Raw genomic sequence first — 15,262 nt, 5'->3', positions numbered from 1 at the left:
AAAAAAAAAAAAAAAAAAGAGTATCTTAGGACTCCTGGTGTGTCGCTGTAGGATAAGCACTAGACTGCTAACCACAAGGATGGTGATTCAAACCTACCAGTTGCTTTTTGGAAACCCTACAAAGGTTTGCTATGAGTCAAAAATGACCCACAGCACTTAACAATAGCATAATTGCAATAGTTTTGGGATTTCCTTCAGTCTCTATCACTTTAATAAGTCTAGTCTTTTCTATGAATTTAAATTTTGTTCTATGTTTTTCTCCCATTCTAATTGACATCTTTTATTGGGTCCCTGGTCAGAGCACTTGGTAGTGAGGCACCATCTAGATCTTCAGGTCTCAGGCTCAAGGAGGCTGTGATTCATGTGGGCATTATGCCCGTGCACCAATTGCCTTCTTGAGCTTTTGGTTTCCTTCATTTCTCCTTGGTTCTAGGTATAAAAAAAGAGACTATCTTAGCTCTCTAGTGCTGCTATGACAGAAATACCATAAATGAATGACTTCATCATAGGGACATTTATTCTCTCACATTTTAGGAGGTTAGAAGCCTGGATTCAGAGCAGTGTCTCCTTTCAGCATCAGAAGGCCCAGCATGCTCTGGAGTTCTCCATGTGTCTTAGCATCTATCTTCCTCTGGTTCTAGGAGCTTCATAGTGCAGGGAGCCCAGGTCTGAAGGACACAACGCACTCCTCTCTTCTTTCTTTGTGGTAGTAGGCCCCTCCCTCTCTCTTCAAGTCTCTCTCCTTTTATCTCTTGTAATATAAAAAAAATTGCACATGCCCTAGAGAATCTCACATAAATTGGAACAGGGTGGTAATGGGATTAATGGTGGTGTGTTGTTATTAAGGGTGGTTGCATCATTTCCAAATCATAGCAACTCAGTATAGTTTCCAAGGGGAGCTGATGGGTTTGAACCACTGACCTTGCAGTTTGCAGGATTGAACCCTGACCTTGCAGTTTGCAGTCCAATGTATATCTTATAGCATCACACCAGGAGTCTATATTATGTCAGGCTGGTGTATCCCACCCTTGATCCTCTTATTGATTTATCATATCAAATCACATCACGGGAGATACCTACATTTCAACTGCTAGCCACTGAAAATCTTGGCCCAATAAAATTGACACAAAACCTTAACTATCACAAGGACCAGTAGCTATATCTTAGACGACTGTTTAAAATTATCCCAGACACTAGTCAACAATGTAGGATAATCATTACCCTTATGAAATTAGTTATGACAATTAGCCTAGCTGTACACTGAGACTGTGGTCTTTAGCCTTCAAATCCAGCAATTTGATCCCATGAAGTGTTTGAACATGTTCGGACATATTGTCAGGAGGGAGCAGTCTCTGGAGAAGGATATCATGTTTGGTAAGGCAGAGGGACAAAGAGAGGAAGACACCCAACGAGATGGATTGGCCAAGTGGCATCATCAATGGGTTCAAGCATGGCAACAATAGTGAGGTTGGCCCAGGATCAGGCAGTGTTTTGTTCTCCTGTGCATAAGGTCACTATGGTTTGGTACCAACTCAGTGGTACCTAACAACAACAACAACAACAAATTAGAAGCTTACAACCATGTCCCACTATGTGCTGTATTATACGCAAAGGAGTTTCAAAAAGTTTGTGGGAAAATTCCATTATGTTTTCGATAAAAATTTCCATGAACTTTTTGAAGATTCCTCATGTATAAATAAATATGCATATACATATGTTTACATATAAATGCCCACAACTATGCCTTGCATATGAACATGCATGCACTCCTCTACACTCTGCCACAGCTATATAGCATATGCATTTGCCCATATAACCACTCAAAAATTTGGAGGTGTATGAAAAGTACAAGGAGCTCTGGTAGCATAGTGGTTAAAATTTGGGATGCTAAGCTCAAGGTCATCAGTTCAAAACTATCAGCCATTATGCATGAGATAGATGAGGTCTTCTGATCTCGCAGATTTACAGCCTCGGAAACCCTATACAAAGTCACTATGCTTCCAAACCGACTTCATGACTCACAACCACCACAATCAGGACAAATATTCAGCTTCAATGTCAGTTTTAGCTGCAAGATTGGCAGTTCAAACCCACCAGCCGCTTCACAGAAACCCTATAGAGGATTGCTATGAGTCGCACTGACTTGATGGCACTTAACAACAACAACAATAATAAGGTTGTTGTAGAAATTCATATTATGGCATTTAAGCAATCACCATTAGTGTCCTTATTCTTGCATACCTCGAAGTGTTCTGGTTTACTTTGGCCAGGTTGTGCTGAATTCCCATGGATCATGAAGTTCCTTTTCCTTTACCAGAATCAGCATATATCAAGTAGAGAGTCTTGGTGTAGCACTGTAGGATAAGAACTGAACTGCTAACAGAAGGGTTGGTGGCTCAAACCCACCCGAAGCTGCTCAGAAACCCATTACAGGCTTGATATGAGTTAGAACCAATTCAACAGCACTTAACAATAACAACTATCAAGTAGTTTGAAACCTGCCCTTGAACACAGAGAAGCTAAAGAAACTGGAGAAATGATGAAGTAAAATAATTGAACAGAAAATTTCAAAGGACAGCTTGAAAAGATAAAGTCAAATATTATAATGAAATGTGCAAAGATCTGGAGTTAGAAAACCAAAAGAGAAGAATATATTAAGCTTTTATCAAACTGAAAGAACTGAAGAAAAATTCAAGCCTCGGGTTACAACATTGCCGGATTATAAGGACAAAATATTGAATGAAGCAGGATTCATAAAAAGAATAAAGAAAGAATACAATCACTGTATTAAAAAGAATGATTGATGTTCAACCATTTCAAGAGGTAGCATGTTATCAATAACCAATGGTATTGAAGGAAGAAGTCCAAGTTACACAGAAGACAATGAAAAAAACACAAGGCTCTGTAAATTCTCTTTTTACTCTGTTAATAAAGTCATTTGATGAGTGTACATGTTTAATTTTTAGGTGGTTGCAGTTATTTATTTTATCTCTTGTTTATGCATTTTTAGTTATTTTTGATAGTGTATTTATGTAAAAATTAGAACCTCAATTTTGTTCTCATCTTATTCTGTTTCTTCACATGATTTGATATTGTCTGCTGTCTTTGAGGGCGTAAGGTGTTACTTTTCTTATTTATATATTTCTTATTGATTGTATGAATGTTCTTTTTCTTTTCTTTTGATATATTCAGAGCGTTGAGTCCTCTTTCTTCTAAAAAAAAAAATCTGTTTCCCCTTGGTTTTATTTTAATTGGTGTTTTACAATTCTAGCTTTTATGTTAGTTTGGTGGTATTTGTTGGTTTTGAGTAATTGCCTTTCCCTGGTGGGTCACACTCATTGTGAGTCCTCTGTGGTTATACTCATATGTGTTCCCGTACCGAATTAAGCGGAGGTGTGACAACAGATTCTTTCCCTGATATTGGGTGTCAAGCATTGTGTGGTCAGAGTCCAGTCACACATCTTATGGGAATATTAGGTCTTTCCAGGTTGGTGCTACGAGTTCATGCATTTTATGAAGATCAATATAAGGTATCTGTTGGGGACATACACAAGTACTGAGATATTGTGGCCCTGTGACATGGACAAAAATCCAATTCCGTGGCCCTCCTCAGGACTGCGAGCCATGGACCCTGAGGGCTAAGGAATTGACCTCTGGACATCCCAGGTTCATTGTTTTTTTGGGAACTCACTGGTTGGCTACCTCTGTATAATTTTCTTTGGTCCTAATATTGTTCATTCTATGCTTCTAACTCCAGTAATTGTAGCTTCTGAGAAAATGGTTTCTTTTACAATGCCTCTCTTAATGCCTTCACTGTGTTGGCAGTGCATGGAGTCCTGGGAAAAAATCTTTCTGAGGAACAAGCGATAGCCACCTAGGATGGAAGTCAGAACTGCTCCTTATTTGATTATTCAGTTATGTTTGATATCCATGAACAATAATGGGTTTGAAACCCCTTTTTAGAGCCAAGGCAGTAAAAGTTTCCTCAGATAATTCAGAAAGGCCAGGAACAGGTATATTGGGAATATGAGAAAAGGTTTTTAGAGAAAAACTACCCAAGGTTTGTAAATAAAGTGAAATGGTAAATTCTAGGAATGTTGGATTAGAGGATAATAGTGGCAGCCCCATTAAACCGCCTCTGAATATAATCAGTTTAACCCAGATGCTCTCCTTTCTCCTGAAAGTATATAGAAATGTGATAATTAAGAACAAAGTAGCATTTTAGATATAGATAAATGAAACCCGGTGCCTGAGATCTTGCTCATAAACAAAAGTTTGCAAAGCGTACAGAGACAGCTTGGCTCCTTTCAGGAACCTTGCTTTATGTTAAGTATCCTTAAGAAACCGCACGTCACTGCTCTAGATCATTTAAGCCTAAAAATTAATATATAACAGCTTGATTGAACCTTTTTTCTGTAGAAATAAGAATGTTCGATTGTTAAGAAAACTATGAAAATATCTTAAAATTTGTTCCTGTGAATCATTATGTCCTATTTTGAATGATTAATCACATTTCAGTTCCGTATCCTGTCTTATCTAAAGAATCACATCCTCCCTTTGTGAGTGAATTACATCCTTCCTTTGTAACAAATCCCTCCCTAAAAAAAGAGAATAAAAGACTGAGGTAGAGTTAGATCTGTGTGCAATGCTGTGCAATGCTAAGCAATATGTTTGCAGATCTGTCTACCTGCCAGCTTGCATCATATCTATGTGTCTGTCTTTTTTGTATATATTTCATCTCTCTCTTTCTCTATCCCTTTCGCCGCCAGATCTCCCTTTTTCATGACACCCACACTTCCTTGTTGAGACTGGAACCCAACATAGGACCTCGACAGGTAACTCCATATCTACTGAGAGCAAGTACAACACAAATGGGCAAGGCAGGTCCACTGTGCATGCACAAATTGACATCTCAATAGGTGGTGGGATTTCAATGGATTTCAGTGCAATGTAGATGGTCTATAGGAATTGTTTGGGTGTGGAGTGCCTGATGTTGCAGATGTTGGATCAATGCTCAAGGATTTCCTGTTCATTCCTTGGCAGATGTGAAGATGGTACCTATCAGGAAGGGACTGTGTTGCTGGTGAGGTGCTGTCTCTGCCTGCTTGGTCATAGCATGATTGCAAAGAGTGTTATAGATTAGGTTGGCCATCGTGTGCATGCATTGCTGGTTGAAGGGTACTCAGAGTGAGAGTACAAGGGTCATTGGTCATTGGATGGGTGAAATGGCAACTCAACTACTGGTTGATAGGAGGGTGAGATGATAGGGATCTTGTATCTCTGGTTACAAGTCTGGTAAAGAGAGCATTGCCAGCGTCTTGGCAGCACAACAGGGTCAAAGCAGGTGCAAGCCTTCATTTGAAAGTTCAACAGCATTGGCATGCACATCATAGGGCTAAGTGAGGATGAATATGAGTCCCTATTCAAGGTCTAACAGCGTGGGATGTGAGCCACGTGGATGGGCATTGATGTGTATAAGCTCTGGTCATAGGTCCAATGGCATGCTTTGAGAATCTGCAGGGCAGATTTCAGGACTAGGAGGACAGCAGGGGGAACATGTTACCCAGTCACTGGTGTGGTTATGATTACACTTCCCTCACATAATAGACAGTGATCAGGATACAATTGTGATCAAATGCAAAGTCACAGGTGTTTGTACATAGTCTGGATGGATGAAGCATCTCCAGCTACCACTACAAATATTATCCACTGTAGCAGCACCATCCTCAAAAATGACCATGAAATGTTGCTGATGAATAGTCCAGTCCCTAACTTCTGCCTCCCTCCCTGCTTTATGGTTGCCTGGCTCCCTGTGGCTCTTGCCCACCTTCTTTCCCTCCATAGACCCAATTCATGTTCTGCTCATCCTGCCTCACTCTACGTTTCTCTACACAATATCCTGCCTTCTTTTGGGGTTTCACTAAGTTGCCCACTTGTAATTCCCACCAGGTTCCTTCTCTCAAGATGGCCACATGGTGCCAAGCCAGCTGGTAGGTCATCTACAGTTTGTAAGTCTTTTTGTTCTCTGTTTACATTCAGATTCTCCTTCACTTCAGTGTTCTATCTAATTTTTCATCTTTTCTTTTGCTGGTCTGAGTCTCCATATCACCATATATATCTTTTGAATTTTATTTCTTGGTTCTTTGGTGTATGGCAGCTGTCATGGTATGTGTGACTAAGCTGCCATTTTGGGCTATTTCTGACCTATAGCACATGAACTTTTATGCATATTTTAAGTATAAGGAATGTGACCCCCCCAAACTGAAAAATACCCCAGTATCACACAATTCACATGTAGGAAGAGCATCATTCCAGTTTCCAGGCTGTTGTCTTTCCATCATGTTATGCTACCTCTAGAGTCTAGGGTATTCCTGTTTTGTTTACATGTGTGTGGCATTATCAAATAACCACTGGACTGCTGACCACAAGGTCTATGGTTTAAACCTGCCAGCCACTCTTCAAAACCCTATACAGGGTAACTAGGAGTTGGAACCGACTCAATGACACTCAATAACAACAATAGCATGAGTCAGAACCAACTCAACAGCACTTAACAACAACATGTGCTAGCATATTGCGGAAAAATTCTGCTAGAATGTTCAAGAACATAGTTCTCTTCCTTAAAATGTAAAGATTCTCCCTTCCTAGCTCTATTATTTTGCAAATATAGGACATGTGTACCCTCCAAGTTAGTATTTTCTCACTAGATCAGTTTCATCAAAGCCACTGATGCAGGCTTCATATTATATTAATATGAGGGACATGTGGTCTTTTTAGGCTTTGATGTAGCAGACAGAGAGAACAGAGATTGGCAGATACCAAAGCTTGCTTACTGTCTATGTTACAGTCACCTTCCTGGGAAGAAGTTCTTGCAAACTTAATCTGTTTTAGAATGTGTTATTAGAAATGTCTGAAGATGTACACCACTTTATCCCATATACATTTTACAAAACAAATTGACGTGAACTAATGTTGAACAAGGTTTGGAGAAGGGTGAGAAGTAGTGGACAGAGTCCATTTCATTAGCTCAAAGCAAATCTAACTAGGAAGAATACAGAGTGAATGTGGATAAAATTGGACAAGTAGGATCCATATGTCTTGGAAGAAGAATTAGCCTCTCTCTCAGGACCCATTACAGAAAGGGAAACACTGATATCCTGGTAGAATTTTTTCAGTGAAAGAGTAGTCAGCTGGACAGCATAAAGTAACACTATTCAAAATAAAAATGAAATTATTAGTAGAGTCAACACTTAACACTTCTAGAGGGAGGTGGTGTGAGGGTGGTGAGACCCACCCCATTACTGAGATATTAGCATCAAACTGTCAAGAAGAAAACATGCTATCTACAGACTCTGCAAAAAAGAGGGCAACCTAAGTTTGAATGTTCAAAATGGGATATTTGGTAATCATGATTATTTTGTTGCTGTTGTTGAACATTTTATAATGGTTTGGATAAAATTTACAGAGCACATTATTTCACCATTCAACAATTTATATATATATTGTTTCATGACATTAGTTGAAATCCTTCAATGTAATGGCACTCTTTCTATTTCCTCCTCAGGTTCCAGGTTTCCATTCATCACCCTTCTTTCCCAACCCTTCCTATCTTCTGAACTTTGTGGGCAGACACTGCCCTTTTGATCTCCTATGTTCGATTGTTCAGAGGAACACTTTTCATATGAGTGTGACTGTTCACTTTATAGGCCTGTCTCTTGTTTTGTTTTAAACTTCATACTGTCCTATGAGTCAGAACTGATTCAAAGGTACTTAACAGTAACATATACATATGTGCCTATATTATTGCTATTCTTGTTGTTAAGTGTTGTCAGTAGGTTCTGATTCATAGTCACTCTGTATAGGGTTTCCAAGGAACAGCTTCTGGGTTTGAACTGCTGGCTTTGTGGTTCACAGCCCAATGCTGATCCTAAAGTACCACACCAGGAGTCCATATATGTGTGGAGATATATATATATATATATATATCCCAGAAGCTGTTCCAGGGTCGCTATGAGTCAGAACCCACCAGGTGCGCATTGGAAACCCTTTGAGTTGGAACCAACTTGATAACACTTAACAGATTTGGCACTGTAGGACAAGCACTAGACCACAATGTTGGCTTGAACTGCGAGCTTGGGGGTACAATCTCACCACAGGGTCACTTTGTGAGTGAGAATCGACTCCACAGCACTTAACAACAACAACAATAAGGACAACCAAACATTCAATAATCTAAACATTTAGCAGTATTTCCCAGAATTCTTGAATTAAAATTAGAATAATTAAAAAGGCGTTTGGAATCAAATAGTCCAATGGATTAATGTAACACATGAACATCAGTCTCTAAGACTCTGAGACCCAAAGAACTAGATGGTACCCATCTACATGCTCTAGAAGGGATCACATTAGAAGTTCCAAATACAGCAGAAGAATATATGGAACAAAGTCAAAATTATAAAAACAAAACAACAACAACAACAACAAAAAACTGTCATATTGGTAAGAGAGAAACTTCAGGAACCTGAGACTATGACCCTCGACAACCCTTCAGGTTTGGAAAGGAACTCACCCACATGGACCAACTTTCATCTAACTAGTAAATAGGTATGTAGGAAGTACAACAGTCCTAGTAAGATATGATCAATATGAATCATGGAACCGTTAATCAGGCAAAATCAAGGGGGCAGAATGCACCTAAGTACACAAGTGAGAAGGAATGGGAAGGTGGGTGGAATTAATATAGGGGCCACAGGGAGGAAGTGGGATAAGTGCTGTTTCATGGAGGAGATTGCAATCATTGAGATTTCAAAACAAAAAAAAGTGCATTATTTGTTGAATGTGATACAGATGATCTTCTCTATAACCTTCAATCAATTTACAATAAAAAGTTTTAAAAAGAGTGTATGGGTCGTAAAATCATAGGAGAGATGGAAGAGAGTTCCAATTCGTTTCAATTTTTCCTCAAAATATTCTCTGTAATGAGTCCTTTAAAAATGTATCATTGAATTTACAATGGTACCAACACTTATCATCGTCAATTAATGCCTCATTGAGTTATTGTGTCTGAGTCATATCGTAGTCTACTGATTTAGGTTGTAGAACTTTTTGTTGTTGTTGTTGTTAATGGTAAGCTATTTTCTGGTTACATACATATCTGAAAATGACATGTCATAATTATATATAGAATCAAATATTAGATGAGAACAGAATTCCAGGCTAACAATAATCCATCTCTTAAAATTCAGAAGATCAACTTATTATGACAATGCTGTAAATAAAAACCTGAGTCTAGCTTAACTTTTATCCCTTTAAAAAAATATATGATTCCTCTGATTCATTTTTATTATTTGTGTTGTGATTTAAGTATTTTCTTTTCTTTTTTTTTTTTTTTTTTTTTGACAGTGCTTTGGATTATGGAAGAGATTTTTATTTCCAGTTAAATTTTTTTCTGCTGTTTTCATAAATTCTTTTGCTTGGTTGATTTTGGTCCTTCTTGGGGATCCTGTTTATTACTGTTGCTCTTGTGAAGGGCCGTAGAGTGGGTTTAGGAAGTGATGTGAGTTTGAACAACAGACTTTGTGGTTAGCAATCCAGTACTTACCTTTTAGCATCACATTTATTAATAGATGGACCCTTGTTGCTGTTGTTGTCAGGTGCCATCGAGTCGGAACCGACTCATAGAGACCCCATGCACAGCAGAACGAAACAATGTCTGTGCCAACCTCAGTAAGATGGACTCTTAGTTTCTTTCATATTCACGTTCCTTAAACAGACACACATCTGATGGGTGTGCTGCCGGTACTAGTGATTCAATAGTGAGAAACCATCAAGGCTTCCATTCTTCCTGATTTATAGAATAAGAAAGCAATAAATTTACAAGTAAATACATATGACTTTGTTTAGTCCTGTATCCATTAATTTTCTCTTTAACCTTTTGGCTTTGATTTTTTACTGCATTCTTAGCTTTTTAGTTTATCATTTACATTGTTGCTACAGTGTTATGTTCTCAGGGTTTGATTCTTGTTGCTTTGAATTTCCTAATACAAACTTCCCTTTCAGTTCTTTTTGGTTTCAGATTATATCTCAGCTAAATTAATTCTCATATCTCTTTAATAGAATTCATGAGTTTAAGTCTTTATTGCGATCACCAAGAAGTACATTGTTATAAAAAATCACGTGATCCTCCCATTTGCTGGAAAATTCTTTTGTGTCAAACAGAGGAAATAAAAGTAGTGCTCTAAAGACGTCATGGGTTATACAAACTGAGTCAAAGAGAGGAGTGCTGTGGTTATGGGAAAGTCCCAAGAGAGCAAGTTAAGAAAACCTAGTAGCAATGTCAAGAGAGGTCACATTAGTGAGAGTGATGGACCACAGTGTCAAAGATAGTTGAAAACTGGTTGGCATTCAAAGTTAAGAACAAATATTACAATCATAAAACGGAGTGCAGAAGAGTACAAGCCAGGTGACTGGTACCGGTACGGTTGTAATACAATCAGAAGCAGCCTCACCTGTCCTTGAAGTAACCCAAGCCCATTGCCATCATGTGTGTTCTGACTCTTGGTTACCCCATGTATGATAGAGTGAAACTGTGCTTCATGGGCCTCTGTGGCCGCTGGGCCTCTCTCTTGAGATAACTTAGAAGCCAGAGCAGCAGCCTTTAGTAGTTTCATTAAAATACATCTGAATCAAGTTTCAACTATTCAAGTAGAATGAGGCCAGATTTATGAAGTTAACAAACATTAAATCCTTCCCTTCCTGGGGTTCCAGGAGAAGAGAGGCCTTCTTACTGCCAACCAAAAAACAAAGTGGTTTCTCATTCCTCCAAGGCAGCATTTGGAAGCACAGGTTTCCAAGATACAGGAAACACAGATGAGAAACATTTCAAAAGTTCTCACAACATGAAGAGAACATACTCAGCAGTCGTCCAGGGTCCAACTCACTTCGAATGGGCAAGTTTCCCAGGCCCTTCAGCAACATCTGGAATTGGATATAAAGACTCAGGTAAGGGGATCATCAGAGGAGGGGCATTTGTTCAATCATGTGTTTGTTCACTCAACCAATATTTACTTTGGCGACTTAGTCAAGGGGAGCTGAAAGCAGCCCAGGTCTCGGTGTGACTGCAAATCCAGAAGTTCCAGGATGCTGGATTGGGGATAATAGCTTAAGACTGATGAGGCGTGAGCTACAGCAGAGGAAAGTGGTAAGTGTCACAATGGGAAGGCAGATCTTTCCAGACACTTGGGTAGCTCACAACCTGCTTGGGTAGCCAAGGAGAATCAGGGATACCAATGAGACAAAATGACTAGGGCCTGGACAAACTGAGGGAGAGGTATAGATAGAATCAGAGGTGGGAAGGGGGCTGGACCTTAAACTGGGGTTTTGTAAGGTTTCAAGGCTGCATTATCCATGCATTTTGGTACAGGATCCACATATTCTCAGCACACATAGAGACCAGAAATCAAAGAAAAGGACAAGTAAGGTTTCCTGAATTGGATTACTTCCTTGCTTGAGGAGGGGGAGATAAGAGAGCAGTGAGTACAGTAGTTTTCAGAGCTATAGAGATAGTTTGGGGTTTTGAAAGGTGCAAACTGCTTGCTGTGTGAAATACAGATGCATCATCCCACAGCAGCCCAAGTAATACTTTGTGGTTTTGTGAAGTCTGATCTAATCCATGCTCTAGATGCCGGACAAATTAAAGAGTGTGTGTTATACAAGGTGTTGTTGTTGTTATGTATTGTGGAATCAGTTCCAACTCATAGCAACCCTGTACAGGGTTTCCGAGGCTATAAATCTTTACAGGAGCAGAAAGCCCCATCTTTCTCCCATGGAACAGCTGGTAGTTTTGAACTGCTGACTTTGTGGTTCAGAGCCTGATTCGTAACCACTATGCTACCAGGGCTACACAAGGTGAGCCCAGTTAAAATGGTCAGAACCCAAACTGTGCCCATATGTACCATCTCTATTATTTATTTGGGAAAATCAAAAAAGATACCATTTTATCAAGTGGGAACACATCAACGTTCCAAAGGAAACACAGAATAAAAAATTAAAAAGGAAACTCAGCTTTGAAGATTTATTTCTAAAAGTTACTACATCACAAAGAATTACATTTTACCAACTCATCTTATCATAAATTGGAAACTGGAGAACAGTCCAGTTTATGGACCAACTGAAAAAGTTATCCATATTTGAGAAATCACAAATTAAAGTACAGCCTCAGCCTTATTAATACAAGTAAATGAATACAAGGGCTCCCTGGGCAGCACCAATGGTTGACTGCTTGGTTGCTGTCAGAAAGGCAAAAAGGTCGGTGGTTCAAATCTACCCAGAAGTACCTGGAAGAAAGGTCTGGTGATCTGTTTCCAATTAGTCACAGCCTTAAAAACCTTTGCAGCATAGTTCTACTAAGAAACACATGGGGTTACCAAGAGTCACAATCAACTCTTTTTTTTTTTTTTAAAGAAAACACAAGTTACTTTCCCTTCAGATTAAGCTAATTATAGTAGGGGCTCCTTTCGCAACTCCCAAGGAACGACCCTAGCAGTGTTGGTCAAGGGTAAGACAATGGGTTTCATGCTCAGACAGATCTGATTTGGAATCTCAGACCCATTAGTCATTAAATACCAACCATTGTGTCTGATCCATGGTTGTTGTTGTTGTTATGTGCCATCGAGTCGGTTCCGACCCATAGCGACCCTGTATAGGGTTTCCGAGGGTGTAAATCTTTACAGGAGTAGAAAGCCTCATCTTTCTCCCGCGGTGCAGCTGGTAGTTTCGAACCGCTGGCCTTAAGGTTCGCAGCCCGATTCGTAACCACTACGCTACCAGAGCTCTGATCCATGGTAGGTACACAATAAATTTGTCTCCATCCTTTACTCTTCCTTATTTTTGTCTGTTTTCCTTTTCTCCTTCTACTTACTCTTCAAGAAGGAGATGCTTATAATAACCCACTGATCTTTACATTTAATACACCTGTCTCCCCCAATACCCCAAACTTGTCTTTTCATCTCACAGAGCCTATTTAGAAGCAAACAAAATACCAGTTGCCTTGGAGTTGATTCTGATATATAGTCACCGGAAGTCAGTGTTTAACAGAATTCCCAATGGCTACCTGTTTTGGAAGTAGATCGCCAAGCCCTTGGGTGGGATCAAACCTTTCACCTTTCTGTTATCAGTCAAGTGCCTTAACTATTTGTACCACCCAAGGACTCTTATTTGGAATTAGTTCTCAGGAAATCATAAGAAATCATGAGTTCAGTAAAGTCCAGCTTCAGGGTTCATTGGGAGTCTTGAATCTTACAATCCACAGCACCTCCAGAAGCCAATTTGTCCAACACACACTCTCGGGTGATGAGACATGACAAGTTGATGTCCCGTGCAATATCTACCACTTTCCCTTCTCTGCTGCCGGCGTTTCCAACACCAGCTGGGGCTTACCCCATCAAACACAGACCTCTCAGAGCACCCCCCCCCTCCTCTTCCCTCCAATTAAAGAAAAAACACAGGATGAGGGAGTTCTGTCTCCTCCCGGAGCACGGGACTGGTGGCTGCCTCTGGCTTGCCCAGCGATTGGGAAAATTGACGCTGCTGAGCCACTTGATAAATTATTTCAAATGACTTTTTCTTTCTTGTTAACATACCGCAGCAGGAGGAGGTGACCAGGGGAAGGCTGTTGAGCAAATGGAGACAGGGTTGAGAGGAAAGGGCTCAAGGGAGCCGAAGGAAGGGAGGGAGAATGAAGGGATAGATTTAGCTGCCTGCTTGGTTACAGCAATCAATTTCAGCCGTAATAATAAAATAACAGAGGAAAAGAAGCAGACGTGACAGAAGTGATAAAATGAAAATGAATCCTCATTACTTCACTAAAAAGAGAGCCACAGATGCCGCCACTGCCTACTCACTCGCAAGGGGGCATCTCATTCCAGCCAACTGCTTATTACTTGGGGCTGGGCAAAGACTGGAAGGAGAGAAAACGATGTGCTGCAGTGTTTAGTTAGAGAGTGATGAAGGGTGACAATGCATTGGCTGAGGATCTCTGAAATACTCAAGGAGTCATTCCTTCTTTCTTCTCCTTGTCTCCTGATGCCCTCACCCTCTAGCTGTGGGCCACAGCGCCTTAGTTCACTCAGCCTAATCATGGAGTCCTTCGTAGCTTTCTTTGACTTCCAATTCTCCAACAAGAACACAGATGGCCTGAAAAGTCTTGAGCTTGGCAGGGGCTGTAGGCAGTGAAGGGATGCCATGAGCACATCTGCACAGTTAGAGCTTATATTGGAAACTGGCAGTGACGACAGAGGTTGTGGCGCAATGTTGAAGTCAACCAAAAAGATACCTGGGTTTCTCATAGCTCATATCCCACAGTAGGGATTAGGGAGAGGTGGGCTTTGCCCTTGGCAACTAAAACTCATCAGCTTCCCATTCAGAGACTCGCCATTAATGGTACCCAACCACCTGCACTCGCTTTACTAGACTTTGTGCCATTCTCTAACTTTATTTGACTATGCACCCTGGCTGCTGTTGTTGAGTGCTGTCAACTTGGTTCCCACTCCAAGTGACTCTACACACAACAGAATGAAGTACTATCCAGGGCTGTGTCAGCCTCAGAATCATTGTGTTTGAGCCCATTCTCACAGCCACCATGTCAGTCCATTTCATTGGGGATCATCCTCTGTTTGATGACCCTGTACTTTACCAAGCATGATGTCCTTTTCCAGGGACCGTTCTTTCCAGATAACACGTCCAAAGTATATGAGCTGAAGTTGCATCATCTTCACTTTCAAGGGCATTTTGACAATACTTCTTCTAAGACAGATTTGTTTCATCTTCTGGCAGTCCATGATACTTTTGATATTCTTCATCAAAACTGTAATTCAAATGCATCAGTTATTTTCAGGTCTTCCTTCATCATTGTCCAGATTTTACATGCAGATGATGTAATTGAAAATACCATGGCTTAGATCAGACCCACCTTCGTCCTCAAACTGACATTTTTGTTCTTTAACACTTTAAAGAGGACTTTTGCAACAGATTTGTCCAATGCAATGATTTCTTGACTGTTGCTTCCATGAACATTGATGGTGAATTCAAGTAAATGAAATCCGTAATATTTTCATTTTTTTTTTCTGCTTATTTGTCCAGTTGTGAGGAATTTTTGTCTTTTACATGGAGTTATAATCCATTATTCGTACAGATAACATTTTAGTGATGTAGGCATTTCTGTCTTGCTTGGAGGGCAGCAAAGAGCTTCCACGCTGTAGTTGCT

At 40.0% G+C, this 15,262-nt stretch overlaps 1 pseudogene; it reads right to left on the bottom strand.

Annotated features, from left to right (window-relative positions):
* Positions 1-14,786, bottom strand: part of LOC102819903 — a 97,824-nt pseudogene extending 83,038 nt beyond the window's left edge.
* Positions 14,787-15,262: the final 476 nt, after the last annotated feature.

This window comes from Chrysochloris asiatica, unplaced genomic scaffold, assembly GCF_000296735.1.
Source record: "Chrysochloris asiatica unplaced genomic scaffold, ChrAsi1.0 scaffold00101, whole genome shotgun sequence".
NCBI lineage: Eukaryota > Metazoa > Chordata > Mammalia > Afrosoricida > Chrysochloridae > Chrysochloris > Chrysochloris asiatica.
The sequence above is the reverse complement of the archived record's forward strand: the minus strand, read 5'-3'. Positions and strand labels throughout refer to the sequence as shown.